The sequence below is a fragment of the Epinephelus lanceolatus genome, chromosome 15 (assembly GCF_041903045.1).
Source record: "Epinephelus lanceolatus isolate andai-2023 chromosome 15, ASM4190304v1, whole genome shotgun sequence".
NCBI classification, from domain to species: domain Eukaryota; kingdom Metazoa; phylum Chordata; class Actinopteri; order Perciformes; family Serranidae; genus Epinephelus; species Epinephelus lanceolatus.
Genome location: NC_135748.1, coordinates 30,474,865 through 30,488,388, shown reverse-complemented (window position 1 = coordinate 30,488,388; position 13,524 = coordinate 30,474,865). Strand labels below are relative to the sequence as shown.

Below are 13,524 nucleotides of genomic sequence, written 5' to 3'. Positions count from 1 at the left end.
ACAGATTATTACCACAAAACAACAACCCACGTTGCACACCAAACAAACAAACTCCAATTTATCACTCAACATTTTAATCCTTTATTTAAGGAGGAAACACGTCTTGATGTTGATGTGAAGTTTGGTGAAAAAGATGAGGTAGTTGTGATAAACAGCTGAGTCACTCAGCAGATTCTAAATGAAATACACTATATATCTGTTCATGTATCTATCTATTTATTTTGAGCCCTCTTCTTCAAGAGCACCTGCATTTTTTTCTTGAGTTTTTGGACAATAACAATCGGTCCTTGAGCACACCACTACCTCTCTTCTCAGTTTGAACTTTGTTAGACCCAGAGGGTGGGTCTTTTTAGTGGAGTAGCTCCGCTTTACACAGCGTTTTTGAAGGACTGTTTTTCACCATGCCGGACAACAATGCCTTTTCCGACTCAAGGGAGCAAGGGAACGACATAATAGTGTCTGACTCTCTCTTAAATGACACAGATACCCCCGTTTCCTCACCAAGTGACCTGAACGAACAATATGACACATTGAGGAAACTGATGGGACAAGACATTAAACTACATTGGCATATAGTATCACTCTCTGACTATTGGAGAGAAGCAATCATCCCACGAGGCTTACGTTTGAGCAAGTTCCCAGCCTTTGGAAAGGAGAATGCTGTATTTAAAGAGAAGTGGGAATCCATTCTTAACAAATGCTCCATGGATTTAATGTTGCTGCTCATAGAGGAAGGCAAGAAACAGAGGGAGGAGTTGAAAATTCAACTTGAGACTTTAAAGGCCTCCCTGTCTACTTCCAGTACTGAACAACGACTCCCTTTTGAGGAGAAATTGAAAGCTGATCTACACAAGTTGGAAAATACGGTGAAACAAACCAAACTTTGCAAGCTCAGGAGGGATGAAGATGACTACAGCCGAGGAGATGTGTACAGCTGGCAAAGATGAATGACAAGAGCTCATACCCATGCGCAACCCCTACACCGCAGGAACACATCTGTATCCTTCAACCTGACCAGCAGTGATGAAGAACCCAATTATGTCCACACTGTGTCCAACACATCAGCAACCAGCAGCAGTTTTTTGGGAGAGGAATGGCCACCAATTTCCAGACTACCTCCAAGAAACAGAAAACCCGCAGAGGAAGAAAGACCAAGAAGAGGGCGCCCTCAATGGCGGGGAGCACACAGACAGGGTCTGAGAAGCCAGACATCAAAGACCCACCATGTGCAGTAGTTCAATCAATCAATCAATCAATTTTATTTATAAAGCCCAATATCACAAATCACAATTTGCCTCACAGGGCTTTACAGCATACGACATCCCTCTGTCCTTATGACCCTCACAGCGGATAAGGAAAAACTCCCCAAAAAAACCCTTTAACGGGGAAAAAAAATGGTAGAAACTTCAGGAAGAGCAACTGAGGAGGGATCCCTCTTCCAGGACGGACAGACGTGCAATAGATGTCGTACAGAACAGATCAGCATAATAAATTAACAGTAATCCGTATGACACAATGAGACAGAGAGAGAGACAGAGAGAGAGATGCAGGTAATAACAGTAGCTTACAACAACATTATTGAAAGTAATAATATTGTAGTTATAGTTCTGGCTACTGTGGTACAATATGTTGAAAGTATGTATTAATATCTGGCAGTATACATGTGTGACAATAGTCATATGTGTATAATAACAGTAGAAGTATGACTAATGACTAATGATGGCAGCAGCAGCAGGAGGCATCTGGCAGGACCACGGCAGCAGCACAACCACACACGTCACACTGTCCAGGCACCGCTGCGATATGAGTTAATCTGAGAGACAGTGGAGCACAAAGGCTCCGGAGAAGAAGCCGAGTTAGTGACATCCAGAATGGCCGAGTTAGCAAGATGCAGTAATAGAACACGAGAGAGAGAGAGAGAGAAGGAGAGAAGGTGCCCGGTGTTTTATAGGGGGGTCTTCCGGCAGACTAGGCCTAAGTCAGCCTAACTAGGGGCTGGTACAGGGCAAGCCTGAGCCAACCCTAACTATAAGCTTTATCAAAGAGGAAAGTCTTAAGTCTAGTCTTAAATGTGGAGACGGTGTCTGCCTCCCGGACCGTAACAGGAAGATGATTCCACAGGAGAGGAGCCTGATAGCTGAAGGCTCTAGCTCCTGATCTACTTTTGGAGACTTTAGGGACCACGAGCAACCCTGCGTTCTCAGAGCGCAGTGTTCTGGTGGGATAATATGGCACTATGAGCTCACTAAGATATGATGGAGCTTGACCATTTAGAGCTTTATAAGTAAACAGTAGGATTTTAAATTCAATTCTGGATTTTACAGGGAGCCAGTGCAGAGAAGCTAAAACAGGAGAAATATGATCTCGTTTCTTAGTTCCTGTTAGTACACGTGCTGCTGCATTCTGAATTAGCTGGAGAGTTTTTAAGGACTTACTAGAGCTACCTGATAATAGAGAGTTACAGTAATCCAGCCTAGAGGTAACAAAAGCGTGGACCAATTTTTCTGCATCTTTTCGGGTCAGGATAGGCCTAATTTTCGCAATATTACGCAGATGAAAAAATGCAGTCCATGAGGTTTGTTTTAAATGAGAATTAAAAGACAAATCTTGATCAAATGTTAATGTTAGGTTTCTTACGGTAGTGCTAGAGGCCAGAGCAATGCCATCTAGAGAAACTATGTCATCAGATAAAGAGTCTCTGAGTTGTTTGGGGCCAAGAACAATAACTTCAGTTTTGTCTGAATTTAACATCAGGAAATTGGTGCTCATCCAAGTTTTTATGTCTTTAAGGCAGTTATGGAGTTCAGTTAATTGATTACTTTCTTCTGGCTTCATCGATAAATACAACTGAGTATCATCCGCATAACAATGGAAATTTATAGAGTGATTTCTAATGATGTTACCTAAAGGAAGCATATATAGAGTAAATAGGATTGGTCCGAGCACAGAACCTTGCGGAACTCCAAAACAAACTTTGGTTATGACCGTCAACAAACTGAAAACGATCAGATAAATAAGATTTAAACCAGCTTAGTGCAGAACCTTTTAGGCCAATTAAGTGATCCAGTCTCTGCAGTAGAATTTGATGGTCAATTGTGTCAAACGCCGCACTAAGATCTAATAAAACAAGTACAGAGACAAGTCCTTTGTCTGAAGCAATCAGAAGGTCATTTGTAATTTTAACTAGTGCTGTCTCAGTGCTATGATGCACTCTAAATCCTGACTGAAATTCCTCAAATAAATTATTATCATGGAGAAAATCATACAGCTGGTCTGCGACTACTTTCTCAAGGATCTTTGACATAAAGGGAAGATTAGATATTGGTCTATAGTTGGCTAACACCTCTGGATCCAGGGTGGGCTTTTTTAGTAGAGGTTTAATTACAGCTACCTTAAAAGACTGTGGTACATAGCCTGTTAATAAGGATATATTGATCATATCTAATATATGAGTGTTAACTAAAGGAAAGAAAAGACCTCCTTAAGTAGCCTAGTTGGGATGGGGTCTAAGAGACACGTTGATGATTTAGATGAAGAAATCACTGCTGTCAATTCTTGAAGAGAAATTGGGGAGAAGCAATCTAAATATATATTAGGTCTTACAGCTGTGTTTGAGGTTAGATAGGTACTATCTGAGGACAGGAGGTCATGAATTTTGCCTCTAATAGTTAGAATTTTGTCATTAAAAAAGCTCATAAAATCATTACTGCTAAGGGCTAAAGGAATACAAGGCTCAGTAGAGCTTTGACTCTCAGTCAGCCTGGCTACAGTGCTGAAAAGAAACCTGGGGTTGTTCTTGTTTTCTTCTATTAATGCTGAGTAATAGTTTGCTCTGGCATTGTGGAGGCCCCTCTTATAAGTATAGTTAATCTGTCCCAAGTTGAGCTGACACCTGCCCAAGTACAAGTTCTCTCCAAAGGTTTGTCCTTTTCCCCCACATACAAATCAGACCTTTTTGAGTCTAAAATTGATCTTTTTCGCTTCTATAGAAGTTTACACCTAAAAACATGGTACTCTTTAGGACAAAAACACAATTTGACATACACACAGGCCACAAATGGGAGCACACCAACCTTCAAACCTAAGTCCACATTTACGCCTTTAAGTACTAATCCCACCCTTTTGACATACATTAAGAAAGTTGCTTATGAAATACAGGAACTCTTCAATAGCCCAACAACAGCCACGAAGCATAATCTGTCCCCCCATGAACGTGATGCTTTGAAAGAACTGAGTGACAACAAGGACATCATAATAAAACCAGCAGACAAGGGGGGTGCAGTAGTTGTCTTGGACTATAACAAATATTTGAATGAAGCCCACCGTCAACTGAAAAATCCTAATTACTATCAAGAACTCTCTTTTAACCCTTTATCTAGCATGAAATGTGACCTCACAGCCTTGTTAAACAGAGCCAAAGATGCGGGCTGGATCAATGAAAGTGAGTATGGTTTTCTTATGTGTGAACACCCCAGAATGCCTGCATTTTACATGTTACCAAAGATCCACAAAGAGCCAAAAGACAATCCCCCCCGGCAGACTCATCGTATCAGCCAATGGCTCTTTGACTGAACCAGCCTCTCAATATATTGATTATTTTTTGAAACCATTTGAACATGATCTTCCATCTTATGTAGAAGATACAACACATGTTTTGAACAGACTATCAGAAACTGATGAAGTCAAAGATATTTTTCTAGTAACTCTTGATATAGAATCCTTATATACTAATATTGTACATTCAGAGGGCATACGTGCAAGTGAATATTATTTATCTCGCAGGGAGGAAACTATTCCCCCCACTGTTTTCCTTTTGGAACTCATGGAGTGGATCCTCAACAACAATGTGTTCTTATTTCAAGATAAAGTATTTAAACAATGTAAAGGCACTAGCATGGGGGCCAGCTTTGCTCCTGAATATGCATGTTTGTTTTTGGGCCTTTGGGAGGAGGAGTTTATTTATAATCCTCAGAAGAATGTTTTCTTTGAAAACATCAAATTCTACTGTCGATATATTGATGATATTTACTTACATTTTTCAGGTAATGAAACTGAATTACAATCCTTTCATGAATTTTTAAACTCAACTAATGAGAACACAAGACTAAACATGGAATATTCTAAGACAAAAATTGATTTCTTGGATCTTACTATCTATAAAGGTGGTGAAGACAGTTTACACACTACCTTATTTCGCAAACAAACCAATCATAATTCTCTTCTTCATTACCATTCATTTCATCCCCCACATCAAAAAAAGAACATCCCTTCTGGACAGTTTCAAAGAGTCAGGAGGATTTGTGACTCTGACCCTGATCTTGAGAAACAGACAGAAGATCTATCTAAACGATTCAGGGAAAGGTCCTATAGGCCACATGTCATCACTGCTGCTTTGGAAAAAGTTAGGCATGTTAACCGTAGCAATTTATTGCAAAAATCACACAAACTAACGAGAAACCCCTCTAATTTGTTTTTTGTCACTCGTTATGGCACTAAAGCTCAAGAAATCAAACGGATCATTAATTCAAACTGGTCTATATTAAAAAGTGATGTGAATTTGAGAACCATTTTCCCTGAACCACCAGTCATATCCTATAAACGAGCTCCCACTATTAAAGATACATTGGTACGCAGTTATCGACCAGCACGCAGGGAGGATATGTGGCTAAAAAAAACCTCAGGTACATTTAAATGTCTTATTAATACATGTAACCACTGTTCGAATGTTATTCAAACAAAGACATTTACAGATCTGAAAACAGGAAGAAAGTACAATCAGACAGATTTTATTAATTGCAACACCACATTTGTTGTATATCGTCTAACATGTCCATGTAATTGTTTTTATGTAGGACGCACCAAGAGACGTCTTAAGGACAGACTGTCAGAGCACAAATATGCAATCAGAACACAGAATGAGGACTATCCCATGGCTAAACACTTTAAAGAGGTACATGCTAGTAATGATTCCTTATTGAGGATAGAAGGTTTGGAATCCATTAAGGACTCCATCAGAGGTGGTAACCGCCTACAGAGACTCCTCCAAAGGGAGACTTTTTGGATTTTTAAACTAGATGCCATGACCTATCCTGGCTTAAATGAGGAGACTGACTATAGACCTTTTTTTATAAATGTTAAATGCTGCAATCTGGAGTGATATTAATGTCAGAAGTTTAGAGGGCTGACAGATTATTTGTGGTTTTTTGAAATGTGTTAAATTTACTAATTGATCAGTTTGGTCGGTTTGGCTGTTTTTGTGTGGTTGCTTTATTTTGTATCTTGTTTTTTTGTCTTTTTCTCTGGGACTGATATGACCCCTTGTCCTATTTTAACCATCTGTATTTCCTCAACAGAAGTGGAGAGTCTGGTATCACTGCTCTGATTGTTAATTTGACTTGAGTTCTATCACCTGTGTTAATCTGACTTGAGTTCTATCACCTGTGTCCACTCACCAATCAGGACCCTGACACTCCCAGTTGAGCCTATAAATAGGCCTGCTTTGAACATCATGTCTCCATTTGTAACCCTGATGAAGACCCAAGAGGTCAAAACTGCTTGTTTTTTTTAAGTGTCTTTGTACAAGCAATAATAAAATAAAGGCTTTTTAATGAAGTAATTAAGCTACCTTTTTTCTTTCCCTGCTCCATGCAAGAGTGTCTGAAGTTTGTTTTTCGTGTTTACTATATATCTATCTTCCAATTATCCTAAATGTAACACCTTGTTCTGGATAATAAGAATGACATAAATGCAATTAATGAAGAAAATCAAAGTCAATCAATAACAGGTCATGGTGAGTTCAGTGTTGGTCCAGTTTGCCAGCAGGGGGCGATGTAGATCTGTTAATAAGGACAAAGTCATGTGAGACGATAAAGAAATAAAAAGAAGAATGTTTCAAAGAAGACACGTTGCCTTGAGTGTGTTGAGAGCAGAGAAATGATTTCCATAGAGAGGAGGCTTTGCATGGTCAGCTGATCCTCCAGTGAAGTGAGAAGGTTTATAGTCCTGTGAGTTCAACACTGCAGGACTCAGATGTGTCAGTCAACACAGCAGAAAGCACAAGCACCATGACTCTCATCACCATCCTCATCTGGACGCTGGCCTGCTGCTGTTTCACAGGTTCATTCACTCAGCAACATTTCAAACATGATGTGCTGCCTTTTCTCTCATTGATTTCTGCTGATAAATGAATGATTTGTTTTTGTCTGCAGGATGCAGCGCTCAGGTGACTGTGACTCAGCCTCCACTGGTGACATTTACTCCAGGATCCACTGTCACTCTCACCTGTAAGACCAGCCAAGATGTTGGCACAGTTTATGATTCTGATGGTAATGAGCATGAAGCTATGTCCTGGTATCAGCAAAAATCTGGACAGCCTCCAAAGCTCCTAATAAAATATGTGAGCACACGTGAATCAGGAACACCAGCTCGGTTTAGTGGCAGTGGAAGCAGCTCTGACTTCACTTTGACCATCAGTGGAGTTCAGACTGAAGATGCAGCAGTTTATTACTGTCAGAGTGCACACTACATCAACAGTGCTTATGTGTTCACACAGTGATTTATGGTGGTACAAAAACCTCCCTCAGTCAGACTGCAGAGACACTGAGCAGTTACAGCAGGAAGCGACTGCAGCTGCTGAAGAGGAAGAGACTCTGACACAGACCACTGAACACAGAGCTGACAGTAACCTCACCAAGCACACACACTGCTTATCACACACATATGACACATGACAACCCAGAGTTGAGACCAGGACAGAGAGTTGCAGTCCTATACACCTCTCTGAGCTTCTAGTTCAGTTACCCAGTCATAAAAATTAAAACCTCTTCTGTGACAGAAAGACAAAACAGGAGAATTAAATGCGGACTGTTAAATATCATGTCTCTATCGTCTAAAGCAGTGTTAGTAAACAAATTAATATCAGATAATCATATTGATTTACTCAGTCTCACTGAAACCTGGCTGTGTCAAGATGAGTATGTTAGTCTAAATGAATCCACTCCTCCCAGTCATAATAATACCCACATTCCTCGAGGCAGCAGCCGAGGAGGGGAAGTTGCAACCATTTTTAACTCTAGTGTGTTAATCAGCCCTAAACCTAAACTACACTATAATTCATTTGAAAGCCTCGTTCTTAGTCTTTCACATCCGACCTGGAAAACCTCACAGCCACTTTTATTTGTTATAGTGTACCGTGCTCCTGGCCCGTATTCTGAATTTGTATCTGAATTCTCAGAGTTTTTATCCAGTCTAGTTCTTAAATCAGATAAAGTTATTATTGTAGGCAATTTTAACATTCATGTCGACGTTGATAATGACTCCCTGGCTACCGCGTTTATCTCATTATTAGACTCCATTGGCTTCAGTCAGGGTGCACATGAACCCACTCACTGTTTTAACCATGCCCTCGATCTAGTTCTGACGTATGGAATTGAAATTGATAACCTAACAGTCTTTCCACAGAATCCCTCGCTATCGGATCATTATTTGATTACTTTTGATTTCTTTTTACTCGATTACACGCCACTCAGCAACAGTTACTATACTAGATGTTTATCAGATAGTGCTGTCGCAAAATTTAAGGAAATGATTACTCCGTCGTTAAATTCAATACCAAGTCCTTCAGTAACAGAGGTTTCCCGTACCGACTTTAACCTCTCCCGAATTGATCATTTTGTTGATAGCGCCATAGGCTCGCTGCGAACAACACTTGACTCTGTAGCTCCTCTTAAAAAGAAGTTAACAAAGCCAAGAAAGTTCGCTCCTTGGTATAACTCTCAAATCCGTAGGTTAAAACAAATATCGCGAAAGTTTGAAAGGAATTGGTGATTAACCAAACTGGAAGAATCTCGTTTAATCTGGACAGACAGTCTCAAAACTTATAAGAGGGGCCTCCGCAATGCCAGAGCAAACTATTACTCAGCATTAATAGAAGAAAACAAGAATAACCCCAGGTTTCTTTTCAGCACTGTAGCCAGGCTGACTGAGAGTCAAAGCTCTATTGAGCCTTGTATTCCTTTAGCCCTTAGCAGTAATGATTTTATGAGCTTTTTTAATGACAAAATTCTAACTATTAGAGGCAAAATTCATGACCTCCTGTCCTCAGATAGTACCTATCTAACCTCAAACACAGCTGTAAGACCTAATATATATTTAGATTGCTTCTCCCCAATTTCTCTTCAAGAATTGACAGCAGTGATTTCTTCATCTAAATCATCAACGTGTCTCTTAGACCCCATCCCAACTAGGCTACTTAAGGAGGTCTTTTCTTTCCTTTAGTTAACACTCATATATTAGATATGATCAATATATCCTTATTAACAGGCTATGTACCACAGTCTTTTAAGGTAGCTGTAATTAAACCTCTACTAAAAAAGCCCACCCTGGATCCAGAGGTGTTAGCCAACTATAGACCAATATCTAATCTTCCCTTTATGTCAAAGATCCTTGAGAAAGTAGTCGCAGACCAGCTGTGTGATTTTCTCCATGACAACAATTTATTTGAGGAATTTCAGTCAGGATTTAGAGTGCATCATAGCACTGAGACAGCACTAGTTAAAATTACAAATGACAAACGTTTGACACAGTTGACCATCAAATTCTACTGCAGAGACTGGATCACTTAATTGGCCTAAAAGGTTCTGCACTAAGCTGGTTTAAATCTTATTTATCTGATCGTTTTCAGTTTGTTGACGTTCATAATGAGTCATCCTTACGTACTAAAGTTTGTTTTGGAGTTCCGCAAGGTTCTGTGCTCGGACCAATCCTATTTACTCTATATATGCTTCCTTTAGGTAACATCATTAGAAATCGCTCTTTAAATTTCCATTGTTATGTGGATGATACACAGTTGTATTTATCGATGAAGCCAGAAGAAAGTAATCAATTAACTGAACTCCATAACTGCCTTAAAGACTTGGATGAGCACCAATTTCCTGATGTTAAATTCAGACAAAACTGAAGTTATTGTTCTTGGCCCCAAACAACTCAGAGACTCTTTATCTGATGACATAGTTTCTCTAGATGGCATTGCTCTGGCCTCTAGCACTACCGTAAGAAACCTAACATTAACATTTGATCAAGATTTGTCTTTTAATTCTCATTTAAAACAAACCTCATGGACTGCATTTTTTTCATCTGCGTAATATTGCGAAAATTAGGCCTATCCTGACCCGAAAAGATGCAGAAAAATTGGTCCACGCTTTTGTTACCTCTAGGCTGGATTACTGTAACTCTCTATTATCAGGTAGCTCTAGTAAGTCCTTAAAAACTCTCCAGCTAATTCAGAATGCAGCAGCACGTGTACTAACAGGAACTAAGAAACGAGATCATATTTCTCCTGTTTTAGCTTCTCTGCACTGGCTCCCTGTAAAATCCAGAATTGAATTTAAAATCCTACTGTTAACTTATAAAGCTCTAAATGGTCAAGCTCCATCATATCTTAGTGAGCTCATAGTGCCATATTATCCCACCAGAACACTGCACTCTGAGAACGCAGGGTTGCTCGTGGTCCCTAAAGTCTCCAAAAGTAGATCAGGAGCCAGAGCCTTCAGCTATCAGGCTCCTCTCCTGTGGAATCATCTTCCTGTTACGGTCCGGGAGGCAGACACCGTCTCCACATTTAAGACTAGACTTAAGACTTTCCTCTTTGATAAAGCTTATAGTTAGGGTTGGCTCAGGCTTGCCCTGTACCAGCCCCTAGTTAGGCTGACTTAGGCCTAGTCTGCCGGAGGACCCCCCTATAATACACCGAGTCCCTTCTCTCCATCTCTCTCTCTCTCTCTCTCTCTCTCTCTCTCTCTCTCTCTCTCTCTCTCTCTCTCTCTCGTATTCTATTACTGCATCTTGCTAACTCGGCCATTCTGGATGTCACTAACTCAGCTTCTTCTCCGGAGCCTTTGTGCTCCACTGTCTCTCAGATTAACTCATATTGCAGTGGTGCCTGGACAGCGTGACGTGTGGTGGTCCTGCCAGATGCCTCCTGCTGCTGCTGCCATCACTAGTCATTAGTCATACTTATACTGTTATTATACACATATGATTATTGTCACACATGTATACTGCCAGATATTAATATATACTTTCAACATATTGTACCACAGTAGCCAGAATTATAACTATAATATTATTACTTTCATTAATGTTGCTGTAAGTTACTGTCATTACCGTCTGTCCTGCATCTCTCTCTCTCTCTCTCTCTGTCTCTCTCTTTCTGTCTCATTGTGTCATATGGATTACTGTTAATTTATTATGCTGATCTGTTCTGTACGACATCTATTGCACGTCTGTCCGTCCTGGAAGAGGGATCCCTCCTCATTTGCTCTTCCTGAGGTTTCTACCGTTTTTTTCACCGTTAAAGGGGTTTTTTTGGGGAGTTTTTCCTTATCCGCTGCGAGGGTCATAAGGACAGAGGGATGTTGTATGCTGTAAAGCCCTGTGAGGCAAATTGTGATTTGTGATATTGGGCTTTATAAAAAAAATTGATTGATTGATTGACATACACTGGCATATCTCATATTTTTTCTTATACTTTTATTATTATCCCAGGTCGAACAGTTATGACAGCTCACATACCATGATGTTCATTTTCCACAGACAGTAGTATAATTAAAATGTATGAAACCCAGAATCCAAATATACATTAAAATGTTATTTTTCCACTTGTAAAAATACATTCAACACTTTACAGGCACCTCTTTCCCCCTGTTTCTGGTCTGTGTGCTAAGCTAACTGGCTGATGCCTTTAGCTTCCTCCTAACCATACAACATGACAGTGATATTGATCTTATCATTAAATCCTTATATAGAAATTGAGTACGAGTATTTTCTAAAAACATTTAACTACTCATTTAGCATTATTCGGTAAACATCAATGAACAGTGTAACATCTTTCCTCTAAGCTGCACACAACACACTCTAAGTCATAGCTCAACATTTTTATCATTGTTTCTTTTATCTTCCATTCTATCAACAGTGTTGTCATTTGAATTACCAGAAACACATTCATTTTATGCCTTATTTAAAAAAAGAGAGACGTTTCTTGATGTTGCTGCGAGGTTTGTAGAGAGAGGTCAGGTATTGGGGTGATCAGCTGAAACACTGAGGAGGCTCTGAACGAAACACACTGAGGTCAGATGGGTTCACACAACATTATCCTAAATGCAACACCGGGATCTGGATAATAAGATAAATGACATTTCAATAATGAAGAAGAACAAGGTCAATCAGAACTTGTGTCACTGAAGTGTGTTCAGTGTTTATCCCGTTTGCAAACAGGGGGCGCTAAACACAAGACAGCCTCGTGTCAGATGAGAACCCTCTGCTTGTTCAGTCTCACAACACCTGCTGTGTGTGTTACATGTGTTTTGCATGACCTTAATGCATCACTGCTCCTCACAGTTTTAAGTTCTCATGTCACAGAGAGTCTGAACTGTTTTCCTGCACTCACACTGAAAACTGCATCAGGATGATGTTGACAATAACTCTGCTTGTCATGTTGGGTTTTCTGAGTCAGGGTGAGAGGTTCTGAAAATGTGTCTGACATTGTGGCTTTGATTAATGTCTAATTTATTATATTCTAAACTGCTGATACTCAAGGTTTATATTTCATTTCTCATTTCGGAGTCTTCTGCCAACAATTTTCTGACTCAGACTGACAAATCCAAGTCTGTTAGTCTTGGAGGGACTGTGACCATCAGCGCCACAGGGAGTTCAGATATTGGTGCTGATCTCAGTTGGTACCTTCAGAAACCTGGACAGGCTCACAAACTTCTTATATACAGTGCATGAACTCTCTCCTCTGGAACTCCGTCTCGATTCAGTGGCAGTAGATCTGGTTCTCGCTCCCCTTTACCATCAGTGACATTAAGGCTGAAGATGTTGGAGATTATTACTGTCTGGGTGCTCATAGTGATGGAACGTTCACACAGTGGTTTGTCGTCGTACAAAAACCTCCTTCAGTTTGACTGAAGTGAAAACGGCCTGCTGCAGGTGCAGAGGGTTGGTGAAGAGACTGTGATGAGGATAACTGGTCCAGTGAACACAACACAAGAGTCATCAAGCAGAACCACAATGAATGTAAATAAAACTGAAACAGACTCACAGACGCTCTTCCATATACAGTTTGAAACTTATGTTCTTGTCACTTCATTCAGTCTCTTTATGAGGAAGCTGGGAAAGTTACATTCTGGTTGGACTCACTGATATCAAAACATATTTAACAGTGTCTCTACTGACAGCTGCACAAAACATTCATCTTATTTAGAAATATAAAATATGTTTCAACACCACATTACGTTGTGTTCACATTTGCTTGATCACATATTTGAACGACAAATGTTTTTGAGGATTTGATGATGATAAAAAATGTATTCTTTTTTATATCACTATATAATTTTGAGTTCCTTACAAATACAAAGACAAAATAATGATATTTATATTTCCATGATGAATCCAAAGCTTTTCATTTCCCACAGAGAGGAGTATCAGATGAAGTTATGAAAGCATTTCATTTCTTTCTGCTCTTCA

General features: G+C 39.8%; 1 pseudogene and 1 gene segment (V, D, J or C); one reads left to right on the top strand and one right to left on the bottom strand.

The window, feature by feature from the left end:
• The window catches only part of LOC117266944 (Ig kappa chain V-III region MOPC 63-like), a 305,866-nt gene that overhangs the window by 55,484 nt on the left and 236,858 nt on the right, over window positions 1–13,524 (top strand).
• LOC144466991 (Ig kappa chain C region, B allele pseudogene) overlaps window positions 1–13,524 on the bottom strand; it is a 35,457-nt pseudogene that overhangs the window by 20,277 nt on the left and 1,656 nt on the right. The gene's annotated exons all lie outside the window — the stretch shown is intronic.